This window comes from Balaenoptera ricei, unplaced genomic scaffold (assembly GCF_028023285.1).
Source record: "Balaenoptera ricei isolate mBalRic1 unplaced genomic scaffold, mBalRic1.hap2 scaffold_705, whole genome shotgun sequence".
NCBI lineage: Eukaryota > Metazoa > Chordata > Mammalia > Artiodactyla > Balaenopteridae > Balaenoptera > Balaenoptera ricei.
This window is the reverse complement of record NW_026777892.1, coordinates 38021-53586: the sequence shown is the minus strand read 5'-3', so window position 1 is coordinate 53586 and position 15566 is coordinate 38021. Positions and strand designations below refer to the sequence as shown.

Sequence of the window (15566 nt, the reverse complement as noted above, 5' to 3'; positions counted from 1 at the left end):
TGTCCCCTCAGTCTGCTGCTCTTAGGCCTGCACCCTACAAAACTTCATCTGGCGCTTCTCTCCAGCGGGAGCCTGTTCCCCCTGCTGTGACTAAGCGCCAGGCCCCATCCAAGCTCCAAACCCAACTTCTATGCCAAGACTTCAGCAAGCAACGAGTTCCATGGAGGGAACCCAATGTGCCTGAGCCAGTCATGTCAAAGCCCATCGAACAAGAGCAGAGGCCAGAGCGAGAGGCCATGAAGAGGCGGGCTCAACAACGTGAGAATGCTGCCAGATACACCTCTTCGGGGAAGCTGCAATTTTTCACCGAGAGGGAAAACGAAATGGAAATTGCCGACTACTACGGATACGTCAAGTGAGAGCTGCTAGGATTCTTGGTGCCACCTTGGCTACCAGCTGTTCTTCCATACACAGGTAAGACAGGTATAGAACTGAATAAGTAAATGGAATACAATTAATAGACGAGTAACAAACCTTTCGAATTTTCAGATGCTGCTAACTGGGGCGTGAGAAAGGAAGGACTGAAAGTTGGATGGGAGAATGAAGGAAAGGGGTAAAAACTGAGCAAAGAGGAAGGAACTTGGCCCAGGGCTAGGAAGGCCAAAAGAGACGTATGGATTTAGGAAAGGAAGCAGGAGTGAGGATGAAATGGCAGAAGTAAAAAGCAGGGTCAGAGGTCTGGGTTGAAAGAACACAATTGGAGTAGAGTTGAAGGTGACAGAAGAGGAGTCTAGGTTTACTAGGAGAAATAGAAAAAGTCTCTCGGGGACGCTGGCCTTAAGTCTCACAACCACCAGATAGGTATTTCAGAAAACAAGAGGTTCAGGACACATCTCTGAAAGGTCTGAGTCGCCTTATTCAGGTGTGACTGTAGTGGGGGAATAGGGAAATCTACCAGAGAAGTGGCTAGGGCTCAGAGTTATCCTAGGGGCAGCTGACGACAGGGGCAGAGCCAAGGAAACTGCTGCATCAGGAGGCCCACGAATAGGGCCTGGTATGTAAATCACGATGTACTCAACACCTAAGCACGAGGGGAGCGAATGCGCTCTTCAGTTAACCTTGGCAAAGACAGGCAAGGCCGGTATTCCTGTGCCACTTCACTTACAGAGGTGCAGCAAAGGGCTGAGGTCACATCCCATGTGGAGGTACAAGGACTCAATTTGAGGCCCAAATGCCTCTGAAGTCCTCTGTATTTGCAGATGCCCGTAGGCGGCCAACCTGGCTTTCAGAGCACAGCATCCTGAGGTTACTGGTGGACGAGATCAAACTTCTGCACGCGCCTAAATATTAACTTGAGGGGCTTCCTCCATTGAGCAGGGCACGTGCCGCCTTTTGTAAACATCACCATCTACTGAAACGCATGAGAAAAAATCCGACGGAAGCGTCCACTCTCACGGGTGAGAGTGGTGGGGGCACGCGCACTGGGCAGCAGCTCCAACAGCCACAGGACGCAGGCGCCCAGGGGTTCAGAGGCTCCCTGGGAGGCCTCGTGGGGCAGCTCGAGGGAGTGACGATGGGAGAGAGCGGCAGGGCTGGGCGTGAAAAGGAATGCAGTGGGGAGAAGGGAGAGATGGAGACAGTGGATAGTGACTATGGGAAAATGGGCAATTTTCATTTTCAAAATTATTTTTTTGAGATGTCATTCACATGCCATAAAATTCACCTTCTGAAACTGCAAATTCAGTGTCATTTAGTACATCCACAAGCCTATGCAACCATCACCGGCATCTAACCCATCACGTTTTCATCACCCCAAAAAGAAGCCCCCTTAAGCATGAGCAGGCACTCTTCATCCCCTCTTCCTTCAGCCCTGGCAACCATTAATTTGCTTTCTGTTGCTATGGTTTTGCCTTTTCTGGACATTTCATGAAATAATACAAATGAATGTGACCGCTGTCTCTGGCTTCTTTCACTTAGCATAATGTTTTCAAGTTCGTCCATGTTGTAGCATGTGTTAGTACTTCATTCCTTTTTATGGCTGTATAATATTTCACATATCCACCACATTTAAAAAATCCATTCATCCACTGATGGGCATTTGGGTTTTTTTCACTAATAATGTCCATTTTTTGAGAGTTTATTCTGTGCCAGGCAGCACCAGGCTGAGTTACTGACCTTACTTCACAGATTAAGAGGCTTGGAGAGTGTGAAGAGTTTGCCCTAGATTAAGAGCTAGCAATTGGGGGAACTGGGGTTTGAACTCAGGCAAACTTCAGAGGTAATAGATTCACATGACAGAACACTAGAAAAGGTACACAAGGGTATTCAATGAAAAGTGACCCTTTTCCCCACATTCCCCAGCCACACATTTCCCTCCTCAGAGACATCTGCTTTGGCCGTGCTGTGGATCCTTCCAGAGAAATATTTATACCCCAACATTTATGTATCACAACTTATTGACTAATCTGTCCCACTGATTTGAAATGTCACTTTTATGGTATAACAGATTCTTATACGTATATATATATATATATATATATATTTTTTAATGTATTTATTTATTTATTTTTGGCTGCTTTGGGTCTTTGTTGCTGTGCGCAGGCTTTCTCTAGTTGCGGCAAGCGGGCTTCTCATTGCGGTGGCTCCTCGTGTTGCCGAGCACGGGCTCTAGGCGCGTGGGCTTCAGTAGTTGTGGCACACAGGCTCAGTAGTTGTGTCTCACGGGCTTAGCTTCTCCATGGCATGTGGGATCTTCCTGGGCCAGGGATCGAACCCATATCCCCTGCATTGGCAGGAGGATTTTTAACCACTGCACCACCAGGAAAGCCCCTTATACGTATTTATATTTCTCTTTTCAGAGCTGTCCTGACTCTTTCTTGCCTATCTGTTATGTTTGCCATTTCTCTAAAATTCTTTTTATCTTCTTTTTGATTTAAAAAATTTTTTTCCTCTTCTTGTTTGTTTCTCTTAAGGCATTATCCATTATGTTCATTCACTCGTATTATTTTATTTAATTTATTTAATTAATTAACTTATTTATTTTTGGAGGTGTCGGGTATTAGTTGCAGCACGTGGGCTCTTTGTTGCAGTGCGTGGGCTCTTCCTTGCGGCTCGTGGGCTCTCCAGTTGTGGCGCGTGGGCTCCAGAGTACGTGGGCTCAGTAGTTGCGGCGTGCGGGCTTAGTTGCCCTGCAGCATGTGGGATCTCAGTTCCCCAACCAGGGACCGAACCTGCATCCCCTGCACTGCAAGGTGGATTCTTAACCACTGGACAACCAGGGAAGTCCCCACTCTTGTATTATTTTAAATTTAGTCCTCATTTCTGAAACTTTTTTCTTTTATTTTGAATTCTGTCTTGAGTTCTATCATCTTACCTAATTCTGGTTTATGCTGTTCTTTCATCTTTTTTTTATTATGGTAAAATATACATAAAACAAAATTTATTATTTCAACCATTTTCAAGTATACAATTCAGTGACATTAAATACATTCACAATGCTGTGCAACCATCACCACTGTGCAAATTCAAAATAATTATGTCAAAAGATTGAGCAGGACATCAGAAAGATGGAGGCAGCAGCATAGCTTCTGAATCTCTCCAAACCCTTTCATGGAAGAAGATCAACTAAAACCAAACACCCATAGGTGGCATTTATCAGCATTTACCATTTCCAGAACTTTTCCACCATCCCAAACAGAGACTCTATAGCCACTAAACAATAACTTCCCATTCCCTCCTCGATCCATGTTCTTTCATCTTTCGCATTGTTTTTCCTAACATCTTTTAGCCCACTTTGAAATAATAGGTTACAGTTTTGATCTGTTTTGTGGACCTGTCTTTTCCAACTTGATTTTATTGTCTGAAGACATGCTATTCTGCTCCTTATTCTCTTTTTTCTTACACTACCTCTGTACGGGATTTGATCCCAATCCTTTTCTGTTACTGATTTTTGGATGAAAAAAGTTTTACAGCACTTTGAAAAGGTGGTGCGAGGCCATGTGGAAACATGCTCTTCATGGCTGTTTCATCAATGCTTCACTTATACTGCTTTGGAATAACTGTTTTCCAGGAGGCATAAACCAGTGGGCTTTACCATTGGACAGAGTGCAGAGAAAGGACCCCACGAAAGCTGATCACCTTAGCAGAAATGACTTAGTTATGATTTCACCCAAGATTGGTCACAAACCAGCCTGGGAAACTCAAGGCACCAGAGACAAGGCATAATGCCATCTTTCCTTCTCTCTGCCTCAGCTCTCAAGGATTGGTCACCTCCATGTTATTAGTAACTATTATTTGGTTTCTGTTCATAATTACTATCAGGAGACACAGCACTTAGGGGCCTAATTACACTGCCCAGCTACGCACCATTCTTCTTCATCTTGGCTTCCTGTCCACCAGCAGGAACCTGATTTAGTTTTGTTCTCCCTTCACCACAGCCCAGTAATTTTTGTGCATGACTCTCAGTCTCACCAGAATCTGTATCTCTCACTCTGCCCCAACATTCCACCCCATCACTCGCTCCCTGAAGTGTACTCTAGAAATTTCGGTCAACTGGATATTTTACCACTGTTCACCATCTCTTATGAAACCAGAAGACGAGCAGCTTTCTTATGGAATGACGGAGAACTTGTAAAGATAAAACACCAGTCTGCAGGAGAAAGGGAAGAAGAGAATGATGGAAATCGTTTCTGCAAAACTAGTTTTACATTACGTTTTGTTTGTTCCTGGTAAAGAAACTGAAATCTTCTAAACATTAAAAAAAAAATCTAAACCACTAAAGTCAATAATACAGGAATATAACTTTTGAAAAAAAGTTCTTTGGCTGCGCAGCATGTGGGATCTTAGCTCCCCAACCAGGGGTTGAACCCACGCCTGCTGCATTGGAAGCGCAGAGTCTTCACCACTGGACCACCAGGGAAGTCCCAGGAATATCACTTTTAAAGGAGAAGTTATAAACCCCTTGGTTCTATGAACTGGAGATTTTTAGTAAGAAGTCATGTATTTTAAATGACTTGGAGCTTTAAAGGAAGGAAGGAAGGAAGGGAGGAAGGAAAGAAGGAAGGAAGAAAAAGGGACTTCCTTGGTGGGGCAGTGGATATAATATCAAAAGTAAATTAATTAATTAAATAAATTTAAAAAAGAAAAAAAAATGCTGAAATCCACTGACTAATTATTCAGGCTATTATATCTTGCTATTTCCAGATACATCCCTTTATAAACTTTTGGTAAAAGGTTATCGTATGTCAGAACAAATGAATTACAGACTTTTCTATTTTTCCAAAATTTGAGAAATTCCCTTACATTTCTCCCTTCAAATTTTATAACAAGGGAAAAGTAGTGACAACCCTTATACTTACATTCAATTGCATCATCTGGCCACATGCCTTCTACATCAATCAAATATCTACAAAACAACAAAATTCGAGTCATTTGTAAATAAAAAGGAAAGAAAATCAAGTTTTTGCAAAAAAAGGTCCAATTGTGCTTTACAAATACAGATAGAAAAATCCTAAGAAAATATCAGCATATCTAATCAATAATTATTAAAGCATGATATATACCATGACTACAAAAAGGCTTTATTCCGGAGTTTCCCTGGTGGCGCAGTGTTGAGAATCTGCCTGCCAATGCACGGGACACGGATTCGAGCTCTGGTCTGGGAAGATCGCACATGCCCCGGAGCGACTGGGTCCGTGAGCCACAACTACTGAGCCTGCGCGTCTGGAGCCCGTGCTCTGCAACAAGAGAGGCCGCGATAGTGAGAGGCCCGCCCACCGCGATGAACAGTGGCCCCCGCTTGCCGCAACTAGGGAAAGCGCTCGCATAGAAACAAAGACCCAACACAGCCAAAAAAAAAAACAAACAAACAAAAAAAAAACAGGCTTTATTCCAAGGACCAAGGATGCAAGGATAACGCAACTTTAGAAAATCTATTAATATAGTTATTTACATTAATACAACAATTTAATCAATAAATGAAAGAGAATAAAATACAGGACCAAACTGGCAGATGTTAAAAAGTTATCTGATAACATACAACGGTCAGTTTCGGTCAAAATGCTTTGTACACTAAAAACAGGAGACTTAATATGACAAGAGTATTCATCAAGAACCAACAAATAACAAAAGACAAATTAGGACAAATATTAACATCATATCTAAAAAACCCTATCTAACCAACCATAGGAGCCAGAAACTTAGGAATCACCATCACTGACAGCTATTTCTCCCTCACCCTCATCCTCAACCCACCACCAGTGCTGACAATGATACTGCCTACATACCTCTAGAATCTGTCCACATCTTTCCACCAAAATGACCACCATACCCTGGTCCAAGCCACCATTATGCCCAATTTCTACACAAGTCTCCTAACTTGCTTCCTCGCTTCCACTCTTTCTCCCTGCAGTGTATTCTCCACTCGGTAGCAAAACGATAGGTTGAAAATGCAATTGGGTATGTTCCACACACTCACCTTCAACAAAAATAGTTCAATGGTTTTCTATTACTCTTCAAGTCTGAAACCTTAAACATAAGCCTGCACGATCGAGCTCCTACCCACACTTGCAGCTCCATTATGATGACATGCTCCCCCAACGGCCCCACCTTCCTGGCCAGTTCCTCCAACACAGCATATGCTTTCCTCTTAGAGGGTCTTTTGCTATTCCTTATGCTCAGAAATCTCTCCCCAACGTCCCTATCTGGTTAATACCTACTCATCCTTCAGATATCAGCTGAAACATCCCTAAACCTTCTCTAATCTCCATGATGAGATCAAATCCTCCCTAAAATATGCTCTCATGGTACCATGTCCCTCTCCTTGGCACCTGTCAGAGTTGTAATTCTACATGCAGAGTGTGATTCTTGAATAGCTATTCCCTCTCTGGACTGCTAGAATTCACAAAGGGCAGGCAGGTCAAGTCTCCTCACTCACAAAATTTCTCAAGTCTTTTTGCTAGCACCCAGCACAGTGCTTAAACATAACAGATGCTCAATACGTGTTTCCTGCATGAACAACCATACATTGGTACAGTGTAGCAACACCCACAAAAAGCATAAGGGCATAAACTCCTTGATGCAGAAGTCCCATTCTGAGTGAAGTTAACTGAGACAAAGCATATATATTCAAAGATGTTCACACAGGAATGTTCATTACTTTGATGTTTTATAATATCAAAAACTTCTGACTTGTACATGTTCATCAGTAAGCAAAGGAACAATGCAGCCTTAAAAAAAAAAATAAACCGATCAACAAAGGATTAATCTCCAAAATATATCAATAGGTCATGCAGCTCACTATTAAAAACACAAACAACCCAATCAAAAAATGGGCAGAAGACCTAAATAGACATTTCTCCAAAGAAGACATACAGATGGCCAAGAAGCACACGAAAAGCTGCTCAACATCACTAATTATTAAAGAAATGCAAATCAAAACTACAATGAGGTATCACCTCACACCGCTTAGAATGGGCATCATCAGAAAATCTACAAACAGCAAATGCTGGAGAGGATGTGAGGAAAGGGAACCCTCTTGCACTGCTGGTGGGAATGTAAACTGATACAGCCACTATGGAGAACAGTATGCAGGTTCCTTAAAAACTAAAAATAGAATTACCATATGACCCAGTAACCCCACTACTGGGCATATACCCAGAGAAAACCATAATTCAAAAAGACATATGCACCCCAATGTTCACTGCAGCACTATTCACAATAGCTAGGTCACGGAAGCAACCTAAACGCCCATCGACAGGTGCACGGACAAAGAAGATGTGGTACGCATATACAATGGAATATTACTCAGCGATAAAAAAGAACGAACTTGGGTCATTTGTAGAGACGTGGATGGACCTCGAGACTGTCATACAGAGTGAAGTCAGTCAGAAAGAGAAAAACAAATATTATATATTAATGCATATATGTGGAATCTAGAAAAGTGGTACAGAAGAACCGGTTTGCAAGGCAGAAATAGAGACACAGATGTAGAGAACAAACGTATGGACATCAAGGGGGGAAAGCGGGGCAGGGCGGGGGTCGGTGGTGGTGAGATGAATTGGGAGATTGGGATTGACATATATACACTAATATGTATAAAATAGATAACTAATAAGAACCTGCTGTATAAAAAATAAATAAATTTTTTAAATTCAAAAATAAATAAATAAATAAACTAATTAAAAAAAAAAAAAAAAAAAAAGAATGAGGTTGGGAGACTGTCAAAACAGCACACAGATCACACACTCAAGCCCCGGAAGATGGGGAACTGCCTTAAGTCCCCCACTTCGGATGACATCTCCCTGCCTCACAAGTCTCAATCCGACTGGGCTAGCTTTGGCAAGGGGACGGAGCTGGATCAGGAGCTGCTGCTGCCATATCTGGATCAAGTTCCAGTTTTGGTCTCTCATCCAACACCTAGTCAGACTCGCCTAGCACCTCAGCTGAGAGGAGCAAATTAGGATAGCTCAAAGAATAGGCCTCATACAGGATCAGCCTGAAGGAGTTTATGACCCTGGAAGAAATGGATCAGAAAAAAGGATCCGGGGGACTTCCCTGGTGGTGCAGCGGCTAAAGACTCCACACTCCCAACGCAGGGGGCCCGGGTTCGTTCCCCGGTCAGGGAACTAGATCCCACATGCATGCCGCAACTAAGAGTTTGCATGCCACAACTAAGGAGCCCACCGACTGCAATTAAGACCCGGCGCAACCAAATAAATGAATAAATAAAATAAAACAAATATTTAAAAAAAAGATCGGGGAGTGTGTGATCTGTATGATGCACTTTGTTTATGAGAACCCAATTTGATTTCTGCTGTGTATGCAGATCACCTGGGCTGTACAGATGACTGGCTGATGAGATCCTTCACGTGCCCCTCCTGCATGGAGACAGTTGATGCAGCACTGCTTTTGTCCTACGAGACTAACTGAGCCAGTGTCTCTCACCTGACTTCAAGTGAACCATCATTTTTGGTGGTTTTGATCTTTTGTGGTTGAGCCCAAAGAGCCAGGGATTAGGAATTAAGATCATGCATGAAAGTTTCCTAAAAATTCCTGAACGGCTGCAGATGTTGGGGAAAAGCACGTGATATTTTAGAAATTTAGGGGGAAAAAGGAGGATGGTATTTTTATGTAAAGCCTTCACCCAGTGTTGAAAAATATAATTGTTATTTAGATCTTGTTATTCCTCCAGTACATAGGAATTGTGTAAAGTGTTACAGCAGCTGTATATGTTTCAACTGTGTGCCAAAGATTAGGATAAAGATAGTGGTTGTTTTTCCTAAGTGAGATAACTTTCTTCTTCCCCCTACCCAAATTCTTTTCTGAAGTTGCTGGCATTTGGGTCAAGGTTTTATGAAAAGCCACATTTTAGAACACTGGCACAAAAAAAGGAGTTTTAAGCTGGTTTGCATAGTTCTTTTTTTGTTTTAGAATAAACATAGAGCACTTATATTTTTTACTTTATAGGAACTCCACAAGTTAAGGTCCCATTGTTCTTTTGCTGTGATTCTTGTTACTATTGACGTTGCTGTTTTCTGTCTTTGCTGGTTCTTTCTAATCTACCATTTGTCATTATTGGCATATGATCATCTCAGGGTCACAAGATGGCTGCTGTAAAACCAAATATCATATTCTCACAAAACAAGGAGGAAGCAGAAAAAGAGCCCAAATGGTCATTTTCCTAATGCCTATTTATCTTTTCTCAGAGAAAAATATCATTCTCATAAGCACAATAACAGCCTTCCCTTAATTACTCATTTGCCAAAACAGACTGATATGACCATTCATAAGACAATTCATGGCAAAGAGGGATATGATAATGATTGTCTTAGCCTAACAAGGATTTATCCACTCAAGCTGAATGCTTCACTCCTCAAAAAAGTCATAAAGTTCTATGAGCAAGGAAGAACTACTAAGTGACTGTTAAGTAAACCATCAGAATTGTTTGTCCAAGACCATACGATTCTTTCTTTCCACTGGAAATGGAATTCATTGCCTTAGGTCTTTTTCAATAGTGTACTATTACTGTTGGGGCTGGCTCTGTGCTTGAAAACCAGCTGAAAACCAGTTATAACCTGTTACAAGTGCTATATCTGTTTGCAGTTAAGAAATGCAGAATTCAAAGTGATCTCCTAGCTTGTAAGCCAACTGAGATTCACTGTCCCTCTTCTATAAAAAAAAATGAGCTAATGTGTCCAGAAACTAACTCTAGTAAAGTGGGGTTTAACATTACCCTTTCTTATGAGTTTCGTCAAATTATTTTGGTTGTTAACATGGTGATAATTAAAAGTCAAGGTAAATTTTAAATATTAAGAATTCTGATGTATTGAGCTTGAATTATGCCACCATGCTTATGTAAAAATGAAAGTGGCACCATGGTTACACTGAGAAAAGTTTCTCAGTTGTAACCATTTTGATTTCTTCTTTCCTGTGACCTCCTTCCCTGTTGTCTTGAAGCACAGCAAAAGGATACTGCATGTCTTCTTACTGTAGTGCTGAGGTTACTGAAGTTATATAAAACACATCTCAGTCTCTTGTTTCTTGGAAGGAAAGTCCTGCTAGTTGACTGACAATTCTAAGCAGGGAGAATTAAGAGAAATGTGTTTCATGTTTTGCACACAAATGAAGAATTTGTATAATCACGACTTCACAGCTGTGATCTCAAAAAAGAAGGAATTTCTCTCTTTCTATTTTTCTTGCAATTAACGTAAGAACACTCTAAATCTCTAAGCTTCTGAAGCGTTAGTAGAGATGGTCTAGTAAAGATGTAGTTGTAATGTTTTACCCATTTAGCATGTGTTTATTTTTCCTTATGTACTCCAAGGTGACATATTTGTTCAGCTCAGTGATCTTACAGCTAAAACAATCATTCATTAGTAAAAGGAGAAGCAATCTCAACCTAACAAATCAGAAGTGTTTCTTATTATTTTATACTGAGTTGAATATTTGACTCTTAACACTTTTTGCTACATACAAAACACAAGTCTCTTGAAGGGTTCCTCATAAGTGCATTATACAAGGATTTAGTATGTCCTAAGCACTTAAAGATTTGACATTCAACTGTAGTAGTATCCATGTTGGTTACTTTTCTTACGAGCCCCATGATGAGTTGGAGAAACACTGAAAGAATTAAGAGTATCAGGTTCTATTAAATTGTTACATGTATCTTGCTTAAGTTTGTGCTCATTTATTTATATCCAACTACATAAAGCAAATTTGGAGGAAAAAAAAGAATAATAAATAAATAAGAATGAGGTCTCCAAATATTGTCAGACGAAGATGTCCTCCATATATTAAATTATAAACCAGAATGTCTAAAACACTATACCATTAAATCACAGGTACAGTCAGTTCTGTATATCCAACGGTTCCATAACCTGCAGATATGGAAGCCCGACTGTACTACACCATTTTACATACGGGACTTGAGCATCCGAGGATTTTCGGATCCATGGGGAGTCCTAAAACCAATCCCCCTGCAGATACCAAGGGACCATTGTATATGCTTATATCTGCATTTTTTACGTCTGAAAAAATATGTGCTAAATTATTACTGGTGGTAACATCTGAGTAGGGGGCAAAATTGCCTTCCACTTCATACACTTCTCTGACTGCATTTTTTGCATTCAGCTTACATTAGCTTACATTACTATTGTAAACAGAACAATTTAAACATGCTCTGCCTCTTGGGGTTGGCAACTCACCTGCACATGAGGTAGCCAGTCCTGTTGAAACCATGGGTACAGTGGACACCAAGAAGTCTGTCTAGAAAACAGGGAATATGGAATTAAGTAAGCGAAGTAGATACACTAAAAACGAGTTATACAATTTTCTGAAGAGTAGCCTTTATTAGTTACCACAACACTACCACTATCCTGAAAAGGAAAAACTCTGAAGAAAAGAGTGTTTTTGCAGGAACGTACTATAAAGAATTAACTACTATACCGTCAAAATTCATTGTCTCTGGGAAATTTTGCATAGCCTCCAATCAGATGCAATAGTGTGGACTGGAGAATGCCCATCAGGAACTGATCTGACTATAGAAAAAGGGAGTGGAAAAAAAAAACAGGCTATCAGAAGAACAGAATTTGTTTTTGAGTGAAACAAATGGAATGCCTTCACTTTTAATGCTCAATATTAAAAAGAACAAACGGTTTCTGAAGGGCTCTTGGGGTCCCCAAAGCACTTCCATTCCTTCTCTCCTTCACTGCTCCTCACACGCCACGGGTCTATGTGCCTGGGGAGTTCTCGGGTTAAGTAGCACCGTTCTTATTTCACAATGAAAAAGTAAGGCTTGAGAACGTTAAGCCCAAGCTGCAGAGCAGGCAAACAGAAAAAAGACTAGAATCGAGTCTCAGATTTTTCCAACGATGCCACAGTATTTTGTGGTCCAGGACTTAAAAAAAATTATATGAGAGAGTAAATAAAAAACAACAACATGTAGCTGATCTCTGCAAAAGCTATGTCTGTGACTAGGTGGTGTCTGGCATTCGTCATCTCCTGCCTGGAATACTACCGCCCTACAATTCTAACAATCTCTTCTATTTCAACTGATCCTCCACATGGAAGATGTTCTCTCTCTAAAATATAAACTTGGCTGGATTGCTCTGTTGCTTAAAAATCTGTTGTAGCAATGCAACTTCCCTAACACGAAGCGTCTGCAACTTCTCCAGAGTCTCTGCCCCTGCCGTCAGTTCGGCATCGGCTACTGGTACCCCTTTCCAGACACTCATGGGTAGTGCCTACCTTTACCAACATTCTAGCACGACTATGTTATCTGGAGTTACGGACCACAGCCAGATCTCCACTTCAGCTGCTTCCTATCCAGGTGTTCTTGAGTGGGACATCACAGCAAGCACTGAAAAGAATTCTTCTTCACTCGGAGACTTTACTCTGGCACTCACTGACCGCCACACAGCTGCCTCCTCCATGTTTCTGGCAGCCCAGTATGATAAAACTTCAGACGCCAAGAACATGGTCCCTCTACATCCATCGCTTTCTGCCAGCCTTGCTCAGGGAACACCATCTCAGATTCCAAATCAGGGGCAGAGCCGCCTGTCACTTCCCTGCCAGGAAGGAAGCCAGGTATATTACTATAACCAAGGCACACTGGGGTCTTTACTGTATGGAGAACTTGGCTCCTGCCCGCAATCCTACGGCTCGGCGTCATACACAGGAAGTCGGGCCTCTGGGCAACCAGAAATGGGAATGGGACTGAAGGAGATTCAGCCCACAAATATCCGACCACCAGCTTCCACCTCTGCAGTCTGCCACCCTGTGCCTGCTCAACGCATCACAGAAACAAGTTTTCAAGGTGAGTATAACAAACGCCAGAGAAAGTTGAAGAATGAGGTCGGCATTCAAAAATGGGGTCAAATCGACAGCTGGGAAGGGGTGTAGAGGCAGGTAGAATTTAGATCCTGAGCCTTTAATAACCACTACCTTCGCTCAGTGCCCTCTGTTTTTAGACTCTACATGAGAACACCTAGGGCTTCCCTGGTGGCGCCGTGGTTAAGAATCCGCCTGCCAATGCAATGCGGGGGACACGGGTTCGAGCCCTGGTCTGCGGAGATCCCACATGCCGTGCAGCAACTAAGCGCATGTGCCACAACGACGGAGCCTGCATTCTAGAGCCCGTGAGCCTCAGCTACCGAAGCCCACGTGCCTACAGCCCATGCTCCGCAACAAGAGAAGCCACCGCGATGAGAAGCCCGCACACCGCAAGCAAGAGTAGCCCCCGCTAGCCGCCAACTAGAGAAAGCCCGTGCACAGCAATGAGAGACCCAGTGCAGCCAAAAAAATAAATACGCAGAATAAATAAGTTCAAACAGTAAATAAATACATAAACATAAATTACAAAAAGAAGAACACCTAATGCAGGTGGGAAGGTGGGAGGGCCACTGTAGAGGTCATCTATGCTACATGTACAAGAACCCCGAGAGCACACCAATCGGTACCACACTTTTCACTGCTGTAGCCGATCGTTCCCCCTGTACTGCCACACTGTAGCACTCCCTTCCCTCATCTACTGCTATAGTCTCTTTGGAAGGTGTTTCAGAACTCTTGTTATGAGAGTGCCAGTTGAACTGTCCTCACTTCCTTCATTTATACCAGGATTGAAGACCTTGTGGTCCGAGATCCTGTCCAGAGAGCAAGCAGGCTAAGACTCTGTCTTTGCTGATGTATTTCATCAGAAAGGGCTCTACCCCCTCTCCTAGTTCATGGTGTGACGTGTTCTTGGCCTCTCGGGAGAGTGGGGAGAATGGAAAGGACCCTATATGAGAATATGCTAGGCTCTGTAAAACATTTCAGGTTTTTAAAAATAAGACTCATTTTGTATTGGACTTATAACAGTCCTATGAAATACAAAGCGAGCCGAGAATCAGTGACAGGAAAGGCTCACCAGTAAGAATTACAACAGTCACCGCTTACCTCGTAGCATAGGGCACTGTCCATGATCCTTAAGAAGAGTTAGTAGAAATGCCTTGCCCATCTTGCCCCTGAACCCCTTGAAAGGTACATGACTGCTGTGTTGGTGTTTAGGGGGAGCATCTCACTTACCAGGGACTGACTTCTCCCTTGATCCCTTTGTAGGGATGGAGACCTCCCCCCTGGTGATGAAAAATTCCCTGGGATTGCAACCTCCAAGCCAGACGTTTTGTGTGACACAACGTCAAGAACTCCCCAAGTCCTGCAGTAGCAGAAACAGCCACATACTTGAGAGTAACCCACCATCTGAACTTGGGGACATTTCAGTGACAGCTCCAGTCCAGAGTGCCAGGCGTCTCCTGGCCCTGCCTCCAGCTCCAAGCCAGGGACAAATAGAGAGTAAGCACGTGGATGATATCAAAACCAAGCTTTCAAAGCCTCTGGATGCCTACCAGATCCCAACAGAGAACCAAGATCCTCCACTACTCCCTTTAGGAATCCCTGATATTCACCAGCCGCTGGCCTGCACCGATCCCCTCAGCCAAGAGGAGCAGCCTGGTTCTGAAAATGCTGATCTGGGAGAGAACAGCCGGAGTCGTCAGGACCTAGGGACACTTGAAAATGGGACTGAACCTAGCAGTGGTCTTGCAGACATTACTACACTGGCGGAGGATATTCACCTTCCCCAGCTCTTTAATCCTTTGAAAGAGCTTGATCAATCCCAAGGTCCCCACGTGATCAAAGCTAAAGACACCAGAGCCATTAAGGTGAATCAGGTGCAGGAAAAGCCAAGTGTCATAAAGGTTCCCTCTGATCAACCCAGGAAGAACAAACAGAAAGCCTCTGAGCCTATCAGTGGCGCTCCCAAGGCCAAAATCCAGCCAAAGAATCCAGAGTGCCTGTTAGGGGGAGAAGTGGTTACCTGCCACGCTGCAGTCAGTGACAGGGCTCCTGTGAACACGGCCAAGCACTCTCAAGGCAAACCTCAGAAAGCTGCATCCAGAAAGATCAGCAAAACTAAGAGCCACGGGCAGGAAAAGACCAAAAGGACCAGAGGGAGAAACAAGGCTGAAGAGAACAAGCAGTCAGGGAACAAAGTCAAGGCAGAAGAGAAGCCAGCAATCCCCCACACGAAGCGAAAGGAACACCAAACTGAGCTTCTCCAACAGAGCTTTCAAAAGCCTCGAACCTCCCTTGGC

The 15566-nt window shown here is 42.9% G+C and overlaps 1 pseudogene; it reads left to right on the top strand.

The window, feature by feature from the left end:
* Positions 1–8159: 8159 nt before the first annotated feature.
* Positions 8160–8889, top strand: LOC132358924 (RING finger protein 11-like; annotated as a pseudogene).
* The last annotated feature ends 6677 nt before the right edge of the window (positions 8890–15566 follow it).